Source organism: Hemicordylus capensis, chromosome 3, assembly GCF_027244095.1.
Source record: "Hemicordylus capensis ecotype Gifberg chromosome 3, rHemCap1.1.pri, whole genome shotgun sequence".
Taxonomy (NCBI): domain Eukaryota; kingdom Metazoa; phylum Chordata; class Lepidosauria; order Squamata; family Cordylidae; genus Hemicordylus; species Hemicordylus capensis.
In genome coordinates, this window is record NC_069659.1 from 356,661,502 (window position 1) to 356,680,681 (window position 19,180).

Consider the following 19,180-nt stretch of genomic DNA (forward strand, 5'->3'; position numbering starts at 1 on the left):
TTAAGAGCATTAGAACAGCTTCACACAGAGGCCCACCAGATGCCTCTGGGGAGCCTACAGGCAAGAGGGATGTGCATGCCCTCTCCCTGCTGTTGCTTCTCTGAAACTGGTATTGAGAGGCAACTATGGCCTCTGAGGCTGGAGATGGTCTGTAGCCAACAGGTCAAGCAGCCATTGATAGACCTGTCCTCCATGACTTTGTCTAAGCCCCTTTTAAAGCTATCCAAGCTGGTGGCCATCACCACATTCTGTATCACAGAGAATTCCAGAGGTTAATTATGTGCTGTGTGAAAAAGTACATCCTTTTGTTGGTCCTGAATTTCCTGACATTCCGTTTCATGAGATGACCCCTGGTTCTAGTGTTGTGAAAGAGGGAGAAAAATTTCTCCGCCCACTCTCTTTCCTCCATGCATAATTCTATACACCTCAATCATGACTCCCCTTAGTCGCCTCTTTTACAAGGTAAAAAGCCCCAGATACTGCAGCTTTGCCTCATAAGATGCTCCAGGTCCCAGATCATCTTGGTTGCCCTCTTCTGCACCTTCTCCAGTTCAACAATGTACTTCTTAAGTTATGGTGACCAGAACTGAACACAGTACTTCAAATGTGGCCGCACCATAGATTTGCAAAAGGGTATTATAATATTAGCCTTTTTATTTTCAATCCCCTTCCTAATGATTCCTAGCATGGAATCTGCCCTTTTCACAGCTGCCGTGCACTGAGTCAACACGTTTAACAGGCTGTCCACCACAACCCCAAGATCTCTCTTCTGGTAAGTCACTGACAACTCAGATCCCATCAGCATATTTGTGAAGTTTGGGGTTTTTTTTGCCCCAACATGCATCACTTTACACTTGCTTATCTTGAACAGCATGTGTCATTTTGTCACCCAGTATGGAGATATCTCTTTAGAGCTCCTCACAATCTGTTGTAGATTTCATTACCCTAAATAGTTTAGTGTCATCTGTAAATTTGGCCACCTCTCTGATTACCCCAACTTCTAGATCATTTATGAACAAGTTAAAGAGCACTGGTCCCAGTACAGATCCTTGGGGGACCCACCTCTTACTTCCCTCCATTGTGAAAACTGTCCATTGATTCCCACCCTCTGTTTCCTGTCCTTCAACCAGTTGCTGATCCACACATGTACTTGTCCACTTATCTCATGACTGCTAAGTTTATGTAAGAGTCTTTGGTGGGGAACTTTATCAAAAGCTGATTGGAAGTCCAAGTATACTATGTCAACTGGATCAGCTTTATCCACATGCCTGTTGACACTCTCAAAGAAGTCCAAAAGGTTAGTGAGGCAAGACTTGCCCTCATAAAAGCCATGCTGGTTCTCCTTCAACAAGGCCCATTCTTCTATATGTTTAACAATTTTGTCCCTAAGTATGCTTTCCGTCAATTTACCAGGCACAGAAGTTAAGCTGACCGGCCTGTAATTTCCCAGATCCCCCCGGATCCCTTCTTGAAAATCAGTTACATTAGCTACTTCGCAATCCTCTGGTACAGTAGTTGTAGGGACAAGTTACATATTTTTGCTAGGAGATCAGCAATTTCACATTTGAGTTCCTTCAGAACTCTTGGGTGGATGCCATCTGGCCCTGGTGATTTCTTAATTTTTAATTTTTCAAAACAGTTTAAAACATCTTCCCTTGTCACTTCAAACTGGCCCAGTTCTTCAGCTTCCAAGCCTGAGAAGCTCAGTTCTGGGGAGCAGAGGTGCACCTAGGTAATTTTGGAGTCTGGACCTAAAGGCCTTTGGAGGCCACAAACCACATACCCCTTATGCAAATTAAGCATCATCATGCTCGGCTGCGCAACCACACCACCCAGGAAAGACTAAAAAGGATTGGAGGGCCCCCAGGGACTGTGGAGGCCCTGGACTTCGGCCCCAAAGTACAGGGGTTAGAGCACCTCTGCTGGGGGGGGGGGTATATGGTCAGTATTCTCTGTCGTGAAGACTGATGCAAATAACTCATTCATCTTCTCTGCAGTCTCCTTATCCTCCTAATAATCCCTTTCATGCCCGTTTTTGTTATTGCCCTTGACACTTCTAGCTATATGCTCCTCAAAATCTCTTTTTGCATCCCTTATTGTCTCCTTGCATTTCTTTTGCCAGAGTTTATGTTTGTTTCTGTTCTCTTCATTTGGGCAGGACTTTCATTTTATGGAACCCCTGCTAACTGGGCAAAGAGGCACCTTTTAAACATGGTAATTCTTTTTATTTAGCAGTGGGGAGAGGAACTGGCCCTCTCCACCCCCAGCACAGGACCTCCAGAGACTGCTGCTGGTGTCTATCTTATGTTTCTTTTTAGATTGTGAGCCCTTGGGGGACAGGGAGCCATTTTATTTATTATTTCTCTATGTAAACCACTTTGGAAACTTTTGTTGAAAAGTGGTATATAAACATTTGTTGCTGTTTTTCTCTTTTATAGCTTCCCTGACTCTAGTTGTTAGCCATGCTGTCGTCCTCTTGGATTTTATGGTACCTTTCCTCCTTCTTGGTATACATTCTACCTGAGCTTCTATTATTGTGGTTTTAAAAAAGTTCCATGCTTTCTGGAGTGATTTGACCCTCCTGACATTCCCTTTCAGCTTTCTTTTCAACCCCTCATTTTTGAGAAGTTTCCTCTTCCGCAGTCCAATGTATCCATGTCGGACTCCCTTGGCAATACTCCACTCGCATTATGCATATAATTCGAATTGGATCACAATACGCAAGGGGATAGCATTATCTTGCTATGCATAGATAGCGAGGGTGATCTCTTGCAATTCCAAGATGGCAGCAGCCGTGGAAACCAAGACTTGTGCCATGGATGGCTTTGTGCACTCTGACAAGAGATCTGGCAAGAGCTACCAAAGTAAGTAAGCTTGCATTTTGATAGAGAGCTTGGTGGGGAGATTTCTTTATCTACCCCGGCTACAGAGGACATGCACAGGTAAGGAGAGTATTGTTAATGAATATTGTCCAGAGACATGAAGTTAAAGTTTTGAATAATGTGGTTTATTTTGGAAATCCATTGGGGAGATGGAGAAGACCTATCATGCCTCATTGCTAGCAACGGTGACTGGAAGACGGCTGTGGAGTAAGGAGTTCTTATCTGGCTTCTACACTCCACTCTCCTCTGGGTGGGGAAGGATCTGGCCAAGGCTTTTTTCTTTGCTCTTGTTCTCGTTTCTGAAGCCTGTTTGCCATCAGGGGCTGAACTCACTCTAATTGTGTTCACATATACTGTGCACCTGGCCAAACTGCCTGATTGATGTAGGTGTGAGACACACCCATTGGGCTTCTGAGATCTTGGCCTTTATTAGAGTGGGCTGCAGCCAGTGGTGGCCTTTGGAGGCAGACTTCGGAGGTGGGACTGAGGGCTGGGACCGACTTATTAACTTGAAGGGCTAGAGAAGATTCTTGCTCGCTTCACTGTTGGTGAGATTGGGTTGAAGTAGTTGTAATGTGTCTGGGTCCGTCTAGAGATGGGGAGACAGGGAGCACCTTCGTCGAATGTGGGGCAGCTATCCTGGTGTGGTGGGGAATAGAAGTAATGTTGGCAGGTAAGCAGGCCATTCCAGGGGAAGGGTAGTCAGAAATTTAATAGCTGTCTCCCCTTCCGGCTGTCCTGCCAGCTCTGTGACCTCAGGGAGAACTGCCAACAACCCATGTAGCCTTACCTTGCTCCTCTGCAATGCCAGGTCAGTCCAAAATAAACTGGAAGTCATCCATGATTTGATTATGGATAAAGGGGGTGACCAGGTGTTTATCACAAATACTTGGTTGGGTGAGGCTAGTGGCCCAGTTTGGTCCCAGTTTCTTCCTCCAGGGTATTCTGTAGAGGAGCAGGTGAGGGGACATGGGCAGGGAGGTGGAGTGTCTGTGGTCTATAACATCTCCCTTATCAGGGTCCCTGTCAAGGTATCTGACCATATCGAATGTGTGTACCTACGTTTGGGGACCAGGGATAGATTGGGACTTCTGTTGGTCTACCAATCGCCCTGCTGCCCAGCGGAATCCCTTACTGAGCTCACGGACTTGGTCACGGAACTCGTGTTGGAGTCTCTCAGACTCTTGGTGCTGGGGGACTTCAATGTTCATTTCAGGACCAATCTGTCCAGGAGTTCATAGCGGCCATGACAACTATGGGCCTATCCCAAGTGGTCTCCGGACTGACGCACATTACAGGTCACACACTTGATTTGGTCTTTTACTCTGATCAGGGTGGTGTTCCATGGGTGGGTACTCCTGTGATTTCACCATTGTCATGGACGGACCACCATCTGCTTAAGGTTAGGCTTACAACCCCTTTGCACCTCCACAGGGGCGACAGGACTATTAGAATGGTCCACCTGAAGAGGTTATTGGATCCAGTAGGATTCCAAGAAGCCTTGGAGGGATTTAATTTTGGCTTTGTCAGTGATCCTGTTGATGCCCTTGTGGAAAACTGGCAACCCCTGCTAACTGGGCAAAGAGGCACCTTTTAACGTGGTGATTCTCTTTATTTAGCAGGGGCAGAGTAACTGGTAGGGATGTGCGAAACATTTCGGGTACAGAACGATCTGTACCCAAAACAGTGAATTTCGGGTGATTCGGATCCGAACCGAATCACCCACGAAGAGCCCCGAATAATTTCAGATCCAAAACGAATCACCCCTGCTTTGGATCCGAAATATTCGGATGTTTCAGCCCTCCATTTTGTGGCCAATAGATCCCCCTCCATTTTGAGCAATGATGTCTATTTGAATTTCCTGCCTTTTTGCCTCCCATTGACTTCAATGCAAAAAGGTCTGATGTGACGTCTGCTTGAATTTCGGGTCCCAGGGGCAAAATAGTGGTGTGGTGTGGTAGTGCCTAATGGGTGGAGGTTACCACCCCAATTGCAGAGGAATTGGGCAAAGGGCTGATTTTTGGTGAATTTCTGAAGTTTTAGTGTCTTTGGGGCAGATAGGGGGCATAACGTGGGATCTGGGCCAAAATAGTGGTGTGGTGTAGTAGTGCCTAATGGGTGGAGGCTACCACCCCAATTGCATAGTGATTGGGCAGAGGGCTGTTTTTTAGTGAATTGTTGAAGTTTACACATCTTCAAGGTTTCCCCCCATTAGGTATAATGGAGGGTGTATCGCTTCACGTCGGGGGGGGAGGGGTGGCCTAGAGCGGTGTGGGGTTGGTGGTAGTGCCGGGTAGGGGCAAGGAAGCTACCTGAATTTTTTCAGAGGATTTGGGCAGAGGGCTGATTTTTTGTTAATTGTTGAAGTTTACACGTCTTTAAGGTTTTTCCTCATAATATAATGGAGCTTTCAGCAGCCCCATAAGTGCACTTTGGGGGTGCTGGGGTGGCCCAGAGCGAGTGGTGGTGTAGTGCACATAGGGTGCCAATCACCCCCATGGCTTTCTAACCCATGGGGTACAGGGTTCTGTTGTTTCAGAGGTTTTCTGAGTGTGGATTCTATGATAGCTGCTTGTGTGCTCTGAGGAAGGTCCAGAGGTCCAACCATACTGGACAGGTCTCACCAGAGGAGCCAGACAAAGAGTGCCTCTCCCATCAACAATATGGTGAGACGTAACGTTAATAAATCTATACCGGATCGGTCGTCGCCCGGGTCAACAAGGACCGTGCCAGGTGCTGGAGTCCCTGGACATCAGGTGGCAAGTGGGCAACAGGATCTTCAGTTGAGCAACCAGGGCTGGAGACAGCAAAGCTACTGGAAGAAACGTTGCTTAACCGAAAAAAATATACGAAAAATGCCAACAAGGAAATAATGATCTGCTATTACAAGTCTAGTCCAACTAGAAGAGGTTATTTAAAAAGAATGTACCAAATTTGGAAAGAGAATCATCCAGACACAGAAATAAAAGAACAAAGGCTAGCAGACCAGAGAAGATTCATAATAAGAAATAAAGTATTCACAGGAGTTGAGCTGGAAGAACTGCAAAGAGTAGACAAGTGTGCTGCATTAATAATGAACAGAGGAAAAATAAGAAAAACAGAAGGAATAGAACTATCCAGTGGAAGCAACATCAAGAACCTGGAAGAGAAAGAACATTACAAATACTTGGGCATTCTCCAGGCTGATGAAATTGCACACGCTGAAGTTAAAAGAAAAATTGGAAGTGAATACATCAGGAGAGTTAGAAAAATCCTCAAGTCCAAACTCAATGGCAGGAACACCATACAAGCCATAAACACCTGGGCTATACCTATTATCAAATACACTACAGGAATAATAGACTGGACCCAGGCAGAACTAAAGACCCTAGATTGTAAGACCAGTAAAATCATGACCATCAATCATGCTCTGCACCCCCGCAGTGATGTAGAGGCTCTACCTCCCTCGCAGCTCAGGCGGAAGAGGAATGCTGCAAGTCCATCAAACAGTAGAGGAGGAGAAAAGAGGCCTTGAAGAATATATCAAGGACAGTGAAGAAGATGCACTTCAAATGGTCAATAATGAGAAACTATTCAACACCAATGAAACAAAGCAGGCCTACAAGAAAGAACAAGTCAAGAACCGAGCAGAAAAATGGAGAAATAAGCCCCTGCATGGTCAATATTTGCACAATATAAGTGGAAAATCAGACATTACCAAGACCTGGCAATGGCTTAAGAATGGCAACTTGAAGAAAGAAACAGAGGGTTTAATACTGGCTGCACAAGAACAGGCACTAAGAACAAATGCAATAAGAGCAAAAGTCGAAAAGTCAACAACAAACAGCAAGTGCCGCCTTTGTAAAGAAGCAGATGAAACAGTGGACCACCTAATCAGCTGTTGTAAAAAGATCGCACAGACTGACTACAAACAAAGGCATGACAAGGTAGCAGGGATGATACACTGGAACATCTGCAAAAAATACAAGCTACCTGTAGCCAAAAATTGGTGGGACCATAAAATTGGAAAAGTGGTAGAAAATGAAGATGTAAAAATATTATGGGACTTGCGACTACAAACAGACAAACATCTGCCACACAATACACCAGATATAACTGTAGTCGAGAAGAAAGAAAAACAAGTTAAAATAATAGACATAGCAATACCAGGGGATAGCAGAATAGAAGAAAAAGAAATAGAAAAAAATCACAAAATGCAAAGATCTACAAATTGAAATTGAAAGGCTGTGGCAGAAAAAGACCAAAATAATCCCAGTGGTAATTGGCGCCCTGGGTGCAGTCCCAAAAGACCTTGAAGAGCACCTCAACACCATAGGGGCCACAGAAATCACCATCAGCCAATTACAGAAAGCAACTTTACTGGGAACAGCCTATATTCTGTGACGATATCTATAACAACAGCAACAACATTGACAATAAAATTCAGCCATCCTAGGTCCTTGGGAAGGACTCGATGTCTGGATAAAACAAACCAGTCACTAACACCTGTCTGACTGTGTAAATAAATAATAATAATAATATACTCATCCGGGCAGTAGACATGATTGCTCCTAAGCTCCCACTCCAACCTGCTTCAAAACTGGCCCTTTGGTATATGGAAGATCTACAGGGGCAGAAGCGGCAAGGTAGGTGACTGGAGCGCAAGTGGAGAAAGACTCGGCTTGAATCTGACAGATTAAGACATAGAGCACGTTTAAAGATCTATGCTCAAGCAATATGTGCGGCAAAGAAGCGGTTCTTTTCTGCCCGTATTGCCTCTTCAAGTTCACATCCAGCAGAGTTGCTCAGGGTTGTGAGGGGGCTAGTATGCACCCCGCTTTCTTGAATCGGAATTTGGAGCCATCACCTGCTGTGATATGTTTAAAGAATTTTTTGCAGATAAAATCTCTCAGATTCGGGCCGACCTAGATGGAGACTCCACAATTAATTCAATGTTTGAACTGGAGCTGTCTAGCAACTCCTCTTATGTGGTTCGACTGAATCAGTTTCAGACTCCTGAGGACGTGGACAAGCTGCTTGGGATGGTGAGGCCTACCACTTGTTCTCTTGACCCTTGTCCAACATGGCTTGTTCTATCTAGCAGGCAGGCTGTTGTAGGCGGTCTGGTAGAAATCATAAATGCATCTCTGAGGGAGGGCAGGATGCCTCCTTGTCTTAAGGAGGCAATCATTAGACTGCTTCTAAAGAAGCCTGCATTAGATCCCTCAGAGTTGAGCAACTATAGGCCTCTTTCCAACCAACCATGGGTGGGCAAGGTAATTGAGAGGGTGGTGGCCTCTCAGCTCCAGGTGGTCTTGGAGGAAACTGATTATCTAGACCCATTTCAAACTGGTTTTGGGGCGGGCTATGGGGTGGAGACTGCCTTGGTCGGCCTGATGGATGATCTCCAATTGGGAATTGACAGAGGAAGTGTGACTCTGTTGGTCCTCTTGGAACTCTCGGCGGCTTTCAATACTCTCAACCATAGTATCCTTCTGGAACATCTGAGGGTGTTGGGGGTGGGGGGCACTGCTCTACAGTGGTTCCGCTCCTACCTCTCGGACAGATTCCAGATGGTGTCGATTGGAGACTGTTAGTCTTCAAAATCTGAGCTTAAGTATGGTGTCCCTCAAGGCTCCGTACTTTCTCCAATGCTTTTTAACATCTACATGAAACCGCTGGGAGAAATCATCAGGGGATTTTGAGCGGGGTGTTATCAGTACGCTGACGACACCCAGATCTACTTCTCCATGTCAACTTCTTCAGGAGATGGCATAACTTCCCTAAATGCTTGCCTGGAAGCAGTAACAGGCTGGATGAGGGAGAATAAACTGAGACTGAATCCAGATAAGATGGAGGTACTTATTGTGTGGGGTCAGAATTCCAGGGACGACTTTGATCTCCCTGTTCTAGATGGTGTCACACTTCCCCAAATGAAACAGATTTGTAGTCTGGGAATACTTCTGGATCCACACCTCTCCCTGGTATCTCAGGTTGAGGAGGTGGCCAGAGGGGCTTTTTATCAGCTTTGGCTGATAAGCCAGCTGCATCTGTTTCTTGAAATGAACGACCTCAAAGCAGTGGTACATCTGTTGGTAACCTCCAGACTTGACTTTTGCAATGCTCTCTATGTGGGGCAGCCTTTGTACATAGTACGGAAGCTTCAATTGCTACAGGATACGGCAGCCAGGTTGGTCTCTGGGTCATATCGGAGAGACCACATCACTGCTGATAGAGTTACACTGGCTGCCAACTGGTTTCCGGGCAAAATACAAAGTGCTAGTTACAACTTATAAAGCCCTAAATGGCTTAGGCCCTGGGTATCTAAGAGAATGTCTTCTTCATTTTGAGCCCCACCGCCCATTGAGGTCGTCCGGAGAGATCCATCTCCAGTTGCCGCCAGCTTGGCTGGTGGCCACACAGGGATGGGCTTTCTTGGTTGCTGCCCTGAGACTGTGGAATGCGCTCCCTACAGAGATACGATCCTCCCCATCTCTGACAATTTTTAGAAAGCATTTGAAAACCCACCTCTTCACCTAAGATTTTTCAGTTCTTAAGGTTTTAATTTTAAGGTTTTAATTCGTGGGTGATTTTTAAATTGTTAAATTGTTTTAAGTTTTTGTATATGTTTTAACTTGTTCTATGCTGTTGTTAACTGCCCAGAGACGAAAGTTTGGGGCGGTGTACAAATTTGATTAATAAATAAATAAAACATGCAGGAAGAGAGAAGGGAGAAGAGGGAAGTCTGTCTCTCCAGGTGAGAGAATGAAACCTGAGACTATCAGTTTAAGAAAGGGGACTCAGAGTAGAGGAAGGAGGGTCAGAGGGGGAATGCCCTTCCTGGCTGTCTCTGCCCCAATCAATGCCCCTCGTGGTCAATAGGGCTGCTGGTACTCAGAGTTGATGCCATCAGGAGCTGCATCTCCAACACATTTCTCATGGGATTTGAAGCTTGACAGGTTCAACTTGACAGTCAGATCTGATGGGGATTTAGTCTATCTCTTGGAGCTATAGAAGGCTGGAAATGATGGGGGCAGATTTCCCAGGAGAAAATGTTCCTGGTCAGGCTGGAAATACTCGCAGGGTAGTGTACATCATCTCCTGACGAGGTGAGCAAACCTGTTTCTCTTGGCTTTCACTCTTGCTGTCATCCTCCCGCCCCCTTCAGTGGCATTTTTCCTCTGGTGGAGTCGCTTCATCCTGACTGGTCCCACCACAGGACTGGGACCACTTCCACTTGCACCAGGCAGGCTCACACAATCCTGTGCAGTTCTGTGTAAGAGCCGTGGCAAAGCCTAGAAAGAAGGTTGCATGGCAAGGATCCACTCAAGGGCATCATGGTAGAGGAGGTGGCAGCTCACCCTGCAAAGAGCACAAGTCCTGCAAAGCCAAGCACGGAGGTCCGCCTGTCTAGTGGTCCCAGTCCAGCAACCACCGTGGCGATTGGCAGTGACGCTGAAGCCACAATCCTTCGCTCAGGCTCTGCAGCATTCCTTGGAACTAGCATGCAAAGGAGCTATTCTGTCTTGCAAAATGCTTTGCTAGCAAGCAAAGCACACTGAAAAAAAAAATCTCTGTCAACAGGCTTGTTGAGGAAGCCTCTATGGAAGTGCAACAGCAGAACCAAGAACACAACAGGGAGATCCGATGTCAAAACAGGAAGGGGCTGGAACGGGGAGGAGAGACGGTGACCGAGGTCTTGCGGTAGAGCGTGTCCCAAACGGAATGGGGTCCCTGACAGGCCTGAGAGTGGGCGCTGGCAGAAGAGGCAGCCTCCATGGTCTTGTCCGGAAGGGTGGCAGCAAGTCCTTGCGAGGTGGGCTGCTGCAGGAGCCCTGTGGCACTGCTGAGGTCCTCCATTTTGGAGAAGTGTGCTCTGTTCCCAGGCCTTCCAAACACAGCCGCCACACGGTAGCTGGGTGATAAAGTTACCAAACCAGTCTGGGTCCCACCCTGCCCCGCTTTCAGCGCAGGGTGGGGCAATGTGTGGGATAAACTAGATTCCTGCAATGCTCCGTGGCTTACCTCCCAGGGATAGATTTAATAATCTGTTTTCTTCAAACTCCGTGCACTGCACTGTAAATAAATCTTTCATCCTCTCAAGGTGTGGTAGACGATTCGGCAGCTTTCCCAACCCCACAGTGAAGGCTCCTTTCCTCACCCTGAAGCTTTGCTGGGGTAGGGCTGGTGCTTTTCATCCCCGGGGCTCAATTAACCAGAGAGCAGATCCGCACAGCCGCCCAGGGTCCTCTAAACATTCTGCTGTTTTAGGAGACACCCTGCTGGCAGCACACAACAGTCTTGCTGGGCCTCTAGCCACAGCATTCTTCACACCAGCACTGCATATGGAAGCATGGCGCCATCTGCTGACTGTCCACGGAACAATTACGCAATGCACTTCTATACACTTCAGTATTGCTCAGTTAGCTGGAATGCACTCCATTTGCCAGCTCAGCAATTCAGCCTATTATCCAGTAGCAGTTGGTCATAAGGAGCCAGGGAGATCCAAAGGCTGCTCCTCGTTCTCCCACCCTGCCCGAGAGCCACACTGTCTGCAGGCTGGCCATTCATCAGGTAGAGCTGCACAGTCTACCTGAAGAGTGGCTAGTGTGCTACCTGATGGCTAGCCTGCAGGCAGTGTGGCGCTCAGATGGGATGGGAGAGAGAGAAAAAAACTTTGGCAAACACCCCCCCCCAGCTGCTTAGGACCGACAGGAATCAGCCCTACTACTTCTGCTGGCAAAGTCACGACTGCTTTTTGATTGTCTTTTAAGTCCTGACTATGACTATACAGAGATCAATCTGGTATCAGGTTAAAGCACAGACTGTCAGAAGCTGAGCCATGGGCAGCAGTCACTAGGGGCGCAAGTCCAAAGTCAGGACTGGGAGGGCCAGGAACACCCCAGGGTCAAGAAAGGAAGCAGGAACCAAGACAGGAGCCAGGAGTCGAGAACAAGCCAAGTAGCACATCAAGCAGACCATCAGGGGAAGCAGCAAGACCAAGGCACCAGAGGTCTTGAAAACTACAGGTTGCTTACCTGTAACTTTGGTTCTTCTAGTGGTCATCTGTCCTTTTACACCAATGGGCTATGCGCCTGCGCAGAGACCTCATCGGAACCTAACAAGCTTGATTTCTCCTGCTTTGGGCGGAAACCCCACCCCCAGCCACTATATGCAGCTGCGCCACTCCACATCCCCTCAGACACGGACTCCAGCTTCAGCAGACCTTGTGGGGAGGACGGGAGGGCGTGTAAAAGGACAGATGGCCACTAGAAGAACCAAAGTGACAGGGAAGCAACCTGAAGTTCTTCGCCGTGGTCTCTGTCTTTTACACCAATGGGTGCATAACAAGCTAGCACCCAAGGAGGAGGGGGAAAACAGAAGCAATGTATAATCTGCCAGAAGTATTTATTTCAGAAACAAGTACATCAACTGAAAAGTGATTGTAGGACACTCCTGCCAAATACAGCATCATCCCGTGCCCTGGCATCAATAGCATAATGATGGATAAATGAGTGGGGTGAAGCCCAAGTAGCTGCCTGGGGTAGCATCCAAGGGGACCGCACGATCAAAGGAGACTGAGGCCGCCACGGACCTAATTGAGTGCGCCTTAACGGTTGGAGGCAACTGTTTATACGCCAATTGATAGCAAAGTTCAATTGTGGAAACGACCCATCTAGACATGGATTGTGCCGAAACTTGGAGACCTTTACGTGGTCCATCATAAAGAACCAACAGGGAAGGAGTTTTCCTCCACTCAGTAGACCTCTGGACATAGAAGGATAATGCCCTTCTAATGTCCAGACGATGCAATCTTCACTCCACATCTGAGGAAGGGTTCTGGAAAAACACTGGTAAAATGAGTGGTGACATACAGTGAAACACAGAGACCACTTTGAGAAGGAATTGGATATCTGGCCTGAGCACAACCTTGTCCTTGTGGAACTGAAGGTATGGTTGATCAACCCTCAGGGCCCTCAACTCATTCACCCTCCTAGTGGAGGTAACAGCCACCAAAAAGGCGACCTTCCAGGTCAGGAGCCGGGAAGGTCAATTGAAGCCAAAGGCTCAAAGGGGGGCCATAGCAGACTGGCCAAAACCAAAGACAGATCCCAGGCTGGAGACATGACAGGATTGTCCGGAAAAACATGGGACAAACCCTTCAGGAAACTCTTGACCAACGGGTCCTTAAACCACGAAGACTGGGTTGTCAGGGAATTATTATTAATATTATTATTATTATTACATTTATATCCCGCTCTTCCTCCAAGGAGCCCAGAGCGGTGTACTACATACTTGAGTTTCTCTTTCCAACAACCCTGTGAAGTAGGTTAGGCTGAGAGAGACGTGACTGGCCCAGAGTCACCCAGCTAGTTTTCATGGCTGAATGGGGATTTGAACTCAGGTCTCCCCGGTCCTAGTCCAGCACTCTAACCACTACACCACGCTGGCTCTCAGTGTGGAATGTGCCACAATGGCAGCCAAATGTACCTTAAGGGATGGAAGTGTTAAACCAGACTCCTTAAGAGACAGCAGATATGTACATATATCTTGTACAGAAGGATTAAATGCATCAAACACATGCAAAGAAGCAAACGAACAGAAACGAGTCCACTTGTGATCACAGGACTTGCGCATGGACTGCTTTCTGGCTGCAACCAAAACTTCCTTGAGTTTCAGTGGGAAGTCGGCAGGACCTTCCAGGCTGTTAAATGAAGGGGCCGAACATCCGGGTGGAGCACCCATCCGCACGCCCGCGACAACAGGTCTGGTAGGGTGGGAAGGCGCAACCAATCCACCGCCAGCCGTCTCAGGGCCGGAAACCAGGGCTTCTTGGGCCACCATGGGGCTATCAGAATGGCCCTGGCCTGATCCACCCTCAGTTTGCACAGAACCCTCGGAATGAGGGGAAACACATACAGTAGAGGGCCCACCCAAGATAGGACAAAGGCATCGCCTAGAGAGCCTTCACCTTCCCCTCCCCTGGAGCAATAGAGGACACATTGAGCGTTGTCTCCGGAAGCAAAAAGGTCCAGAGTTGGGACTCCCCACTTTACATGTCCCTGAGAACACATCGGTCCAAGGCCCACTCGTGGGAGGCCACCGTCAGCCTGCTCAATGTGTCTGCCTGGACATTCAAGGAACCTTGTATATAGTCCGCCTGAGGTGACACCGCACGCACCACGTACCAATGCCAAAGGTCCAGAGACAGGAACAGAAGGCTCCTCGACGTGCCGCCCTGTTGACTGATGTAGGCCTTTGCCATTGTATTGTCTGTTTGGATCGTCACTGAGCAACCCACAATCACAGGCAAGAACCCCTTGAGTGCATTGAATATGGCCAATAACTCCAAATAGTTGATGGGCCAGGTCCTCTCCCTGGGGGACTAATGTCCGCTCAGGCGAAACCCTTCCAGGTGCACCCCCAACCGAGCTCCGACGCATTGGACATAACCACCCATCGGGATTGGGGAGCCTGGAAAGGGGCACCAACATTTAAATGTTGCCCACCATGCTGCAGTTGCCCACACCCAGTGAGGGGGCGTGCGCTTCAAACGAGCCGGATCCTGAAGGGGATCAGATATGTTCAAGAACCACCTTTGAATAATGCGCATCCGAAGGTGCACTTGAGGCTGCGCGTAAGTGGTGGCCGCCATATGCCCCAATAGGTGCTGTACCGAGAGCATAGTCTGTGGGCCTCTGGCCAAGAAAGCGACAGCCAACCTCCTGAGAGTATGCAAGTGGGTGTCCAGAAGGAAGACCTTTTCCAAGGTCATATAAAATATCAGCCCTATGAACTGTATCCTGCAGATCAGCTCCAACTGAGATTTTTTGAAATTGATTTGGAAACCCAGCACCTGCAGAGTCTCCACAATGATCTCGAGGGTGTCCAGGACTGTCCGTCTAGTGCTCGCCAGGATGAGCCAATTGTTCAAATATGGCTGTACCTGCAAACCTCGTTCTTGCAGGAAAGCCACCACCGGGGCCATACATTTTGTAAAAACCCTCAGGGCTGTCATGAGACTGAATGCAAGACTTTGAATTGATAGGGGATCCCCCCGATCTGGAAGCGCAGGAAGCGTCGATGCTGAGAACATATCGAGACGTGGTAATATACATCCTTCAAGTCTAGGGAGACCATCCATATGTCCTTTTCTAGGATGGCCATGATGGTTGGTACCAACAGCATCCGGAAACATTTGTACACCAGGTGCCTGTTCAGGATAGGACAACGACCGCCATTCGGTTTCAGCACAATAAAGTCCCAGGAATAGAAACTGGGACTCTCTGGGTTGGCGACTCTCTCAATTGCATCCTTTGACAGGAGAGTGGCAATCTCCTGGAACAACTCTGGAGTACATGGACCCTGGAAATGGGTGGCGTCCTGGAGAACCCAAGGGTGTAGCCCAAATGTATGACTGTAAGGACTCACTGGTCCATGGTCACTCTGTCCCAGCTCACCAAAAATGAGGCCAGGTGAGTCCAGAAGCGTCCCGAGTCATTGTTTCTTTTGGAAGGTGTTCGGGCACTGTTTCTGAAAGGCTAGCTTACTAGGACGGAGGCCCGACTTGTATCTCGACTGGAACTTGTTGCCACAAAAGGAACGTTCAGATGGAGACTGCTGTTGAGAAGGGGTCTTCTGTGGTTGATAAGTGGACAACCGGGAAGTTTTCTGTGGTTTCGTTTTTGTGGACGAATATGACATGGATTGTGCTGTGCTCCTCAGCTTCTGAACCGTTTGGAGCGTGTTGTCCGTCCGCTCCGCAAAGAGGCTAGAGCCTTCAAAGGGCAGGTCCTCAACCCTAGCACGGGCCTCGTAGTTCAGTCCAGACAAATGCAGCCAAGCATGTCATCTGAGCGCCATGGATGTGGCCATCACCTTGGCCGTGCACTCCACAGAGTGCCTAGCCGAGTGGAGCTCTTGTTTGGCCACCTGAACAGCCTCGTGGAGGAATGCTTTAGCCGGATCCCTCTTGTCCCATGGCAGGAGATCCAAAAATGGACCCACTTTCCCCCACAGAAAGTGGTTATAGTGGGCATTATAGGCTTGATAGGTGGCCACCCTTAAGTGGAGAGCTGAGGCTGAGTAACGCCTCCTCCTGAAGGAGTCCAATTTTCTGCCCTCTTTGTGACTCGGTGTCGGCTGGCTGTGACCTCTGGTCCTTTGCAGAGATGCCTCTATGACAACTGAATTAGGGGTGGGATGATTCTTTAGAAAGGCTGTATCATCCTGTAGTTGCACCCTATAAATATTATTCAAGTGCTTATTAGGCTGAGAAAGAGCTGCTGGCTCCACATCGGTAAGGCTGAACAACGGGTCCAATTCCCCTTTCTGTTGCATACCAAGGCTCATGCCGAGGGCCGAAGTCATGTGGGCCACATATGCAGAGTACTGTTTAAGGTCCACTGACGGGGAAAAGGGTTTTGAGTCCGACTGTATGTCGAGCGGGGACGACCCCCGGGAAACACCGTCAGATTCCTCTCATAGTCTGACTTGGGAGGAGCCAAAGAGTCCTGGGCCAAGGCCATCGAACCCATAGGGGAGCCCAATTTGCTTCCCGGGTTGTCCGGTACCAAAGCGGGAAGCTCTGCTGGCAGTACCTGGACAGGCAAAGCAGACTGTTGTAGCATAGTAGCTGAAGAGGGCGGGATGCATCGCTCCACTCGCTCCCGAGGGGAGTGTTGCAGTGAGCGGGAAGGCTGCCTCCCTTCCAAATGCAAGGGAGGCTCACGCCAACCCCGCAGAGCTCCAGGCTCCCCATACACGGGACCTTCTGGGTAACAAGGGCCATATCGAGGCCTAACATAGTCTAAATAGTCCGATCGATAGTCCATTTGATATTGACCACACAACCCAGAGTCCCGGCGCCAAGCACCGTAAGAAGGCTCAAGTTCACCCAAGGGAGAACTGCGCTCCGATGCCCAGTACCAATCTGAATATGCGGGCTCACGACAGTCCAAGGCCCGGTCTTGTCTGGTCAGAGGAGCGCTCTTCCGAATCCCAATGGGCGCTTTGGTCCCTGAGAAGGATGTGCTCCTGGAGCCTCTGAGGGGGCGAACAACGCCTAGGCAGCCACGATGCATCTTCTGCGGGCTTGGTTGGGGAATCGGCCTTCTTTTCTGATGAAGCGTACCCAGGCTCATCCGTTCTCTACTGATCAGCTGCCAAGTCCAATGAATTTTCAGCCAAAAGCGAGCTAGGCCGAACCAAAACTGACGGCTTTGGTGTAGGATGATCAGAATCCACTTTAGGCTTCTTGGCTGCTGAGCCCTTTGACACAGGAACCGACGCGGCTTTCTTTTTCTTTGGTGTAAGAGGAAGGTGTTGACGTGCTGGCAAATCATGAGGCAACTTCTTCTTCCTCCTCTTTGGTATCAACACTGAGGGAATCAGGGAAGATTTTGGTACCACGGGCGCAGAATGAAAAACAAGAAAAAAACCGCTACAACGCGAAAGAAATAAAAGAAAGAAAATCAAAGCAGCAGGGAGAAAAACAACAAGGGGATAGACAGATCCTACTCATTGCCAAGCTGAGGACTCCATGATGTTCACTGGAGTGCAGACGAAAAAAAGGCTGAGGGGATGAGGAGGGGCGCAGCTGCATAGAGAGGCTGGGGGAGGGGTCCCTGCCCAAAGCAGGAGAATTGAGCTTGTTAGAATTGAGCTTGCACAGGCGCATAGCCCATTGGTATAGAAGACAGAGACCACATCAAAGAATAAAAATGCTAATATTATAATGCTCTTACAGAAAACTATGGTGCGGCCACATTTGGAGTACTGCATAGAGTCCTGGTCACCATATCTTAAGAAGGAAAAAGCACTGGGAAAGGTGCAGAGGAGGGCAACCAAGATGATTGGAGGCCTGGAGCACCTTCCTTCCGAGGCAAGGCTACAACACTTGGGGCTTTTTAGTTTAGAGAAACGACAACTGCTGGGAGACATGACAGAGGTCTATAAAATCATGCATGGTGTGGAGAAAGTTGATATAACATTTTCTTCCTCTTGCATAAGCCTTGAACCAGGGGTCATCCCATGAAACTATTTGCCAAGACATTTAGGACCAGTAAAAGGAAGTATTTTTTTTCACACAATGCTTTGGAATTCTCTACCACAATATGTGGTGACAGCCAACAACCTGGATGGCTTTAAAAGGGGCTTCAATGAATTAATGGAGGTCTTATCCATGGCTACTAGTCTGAGGTATACAGACTACCTCCAGCCTCAAAGACAAGATGCCTCTACATACCAGTTGCAGGGGAGTAACAGCAAGAGAGAGAGGACATGCCCTCGGCTTCCTGTGTGCTGAGCCGCTGTGTGAAACAAGGTGCTGGGCTAGATAGGTCTTCTTGGGCCTGAGCTCATGAGATAGCCAGGAATCCAGAGAATAAAAACTGCATTGCAGTGCAGCAGGCTGCCACAAGGGGCAGCATCATTCATGACGTTGGACCAGGTAAGCCATGAGACATAGAGAAAAAAAATTATTATTATTATTCTTTTTGCCAATTTATCTTGCAGATCAGATACTCTTGGGGGGGAGGGGAACAACCCACTAACACTAATCACTAACTTGATTAGTGATGGGTGAGCGCCCCCACACCCACAGCTCATATTGAATTGGCTCAGCAAATAGCTAAACATAGGGAGCTGCCATATACCAAGTCAGACCCCTCAGGGGAATATCCTACAGTGCCCATACAGGCCACCCCCATTCAAATGCAAACCAGGGTATACCCGGCTTAGCAAAGGGGACAATTTACATTTGTTCCTACAAGAGAAGCTCTTCTCCCCCGTGAGAAGCAGCTCAGCCTGTTTCTAAAGCACCCCAATCCCCCTGCCTGCCCCCTTGAGCCCCAAACACATTCTCGGTGGAGAATGTTCCCTGTAGCTGCAGCCACGACCAAGTCCCACTGCAAGCAAGCAAGACGCCTGCGGTTAATCTTGACTCACTTGTTCCACTCGGCCCACTTTCAGTTGGCACCAAAATCCATGAAGTAGCAGCAGGTTTCTGGGCCAGTCCTGCCGTGAGGGTGGTCGAAGCACTTGCCCCGAAGCGGCAATTTTGGGCACCACGGAGGAGTGTCAAATGCCCCCCTCTGACCGCATCCTGTCTCTTTGTGCGGCTTTCCTGAGAACCAAGCGGGACATTGAAAAGAAGACGGAACACACACAGGTCTGTTTGGGAGTTTAGTTTATTCTTCCTGGACTTAGGCACAGCCCTGCACTTGAAGTCAAATCTGTCCCACCCCTCACAGCCCCCTTGCAGCAGAAGAGTCTCTGGCTCCCCCCGCCTGGCACGGAGTAGCCCCATCCCAAGGATG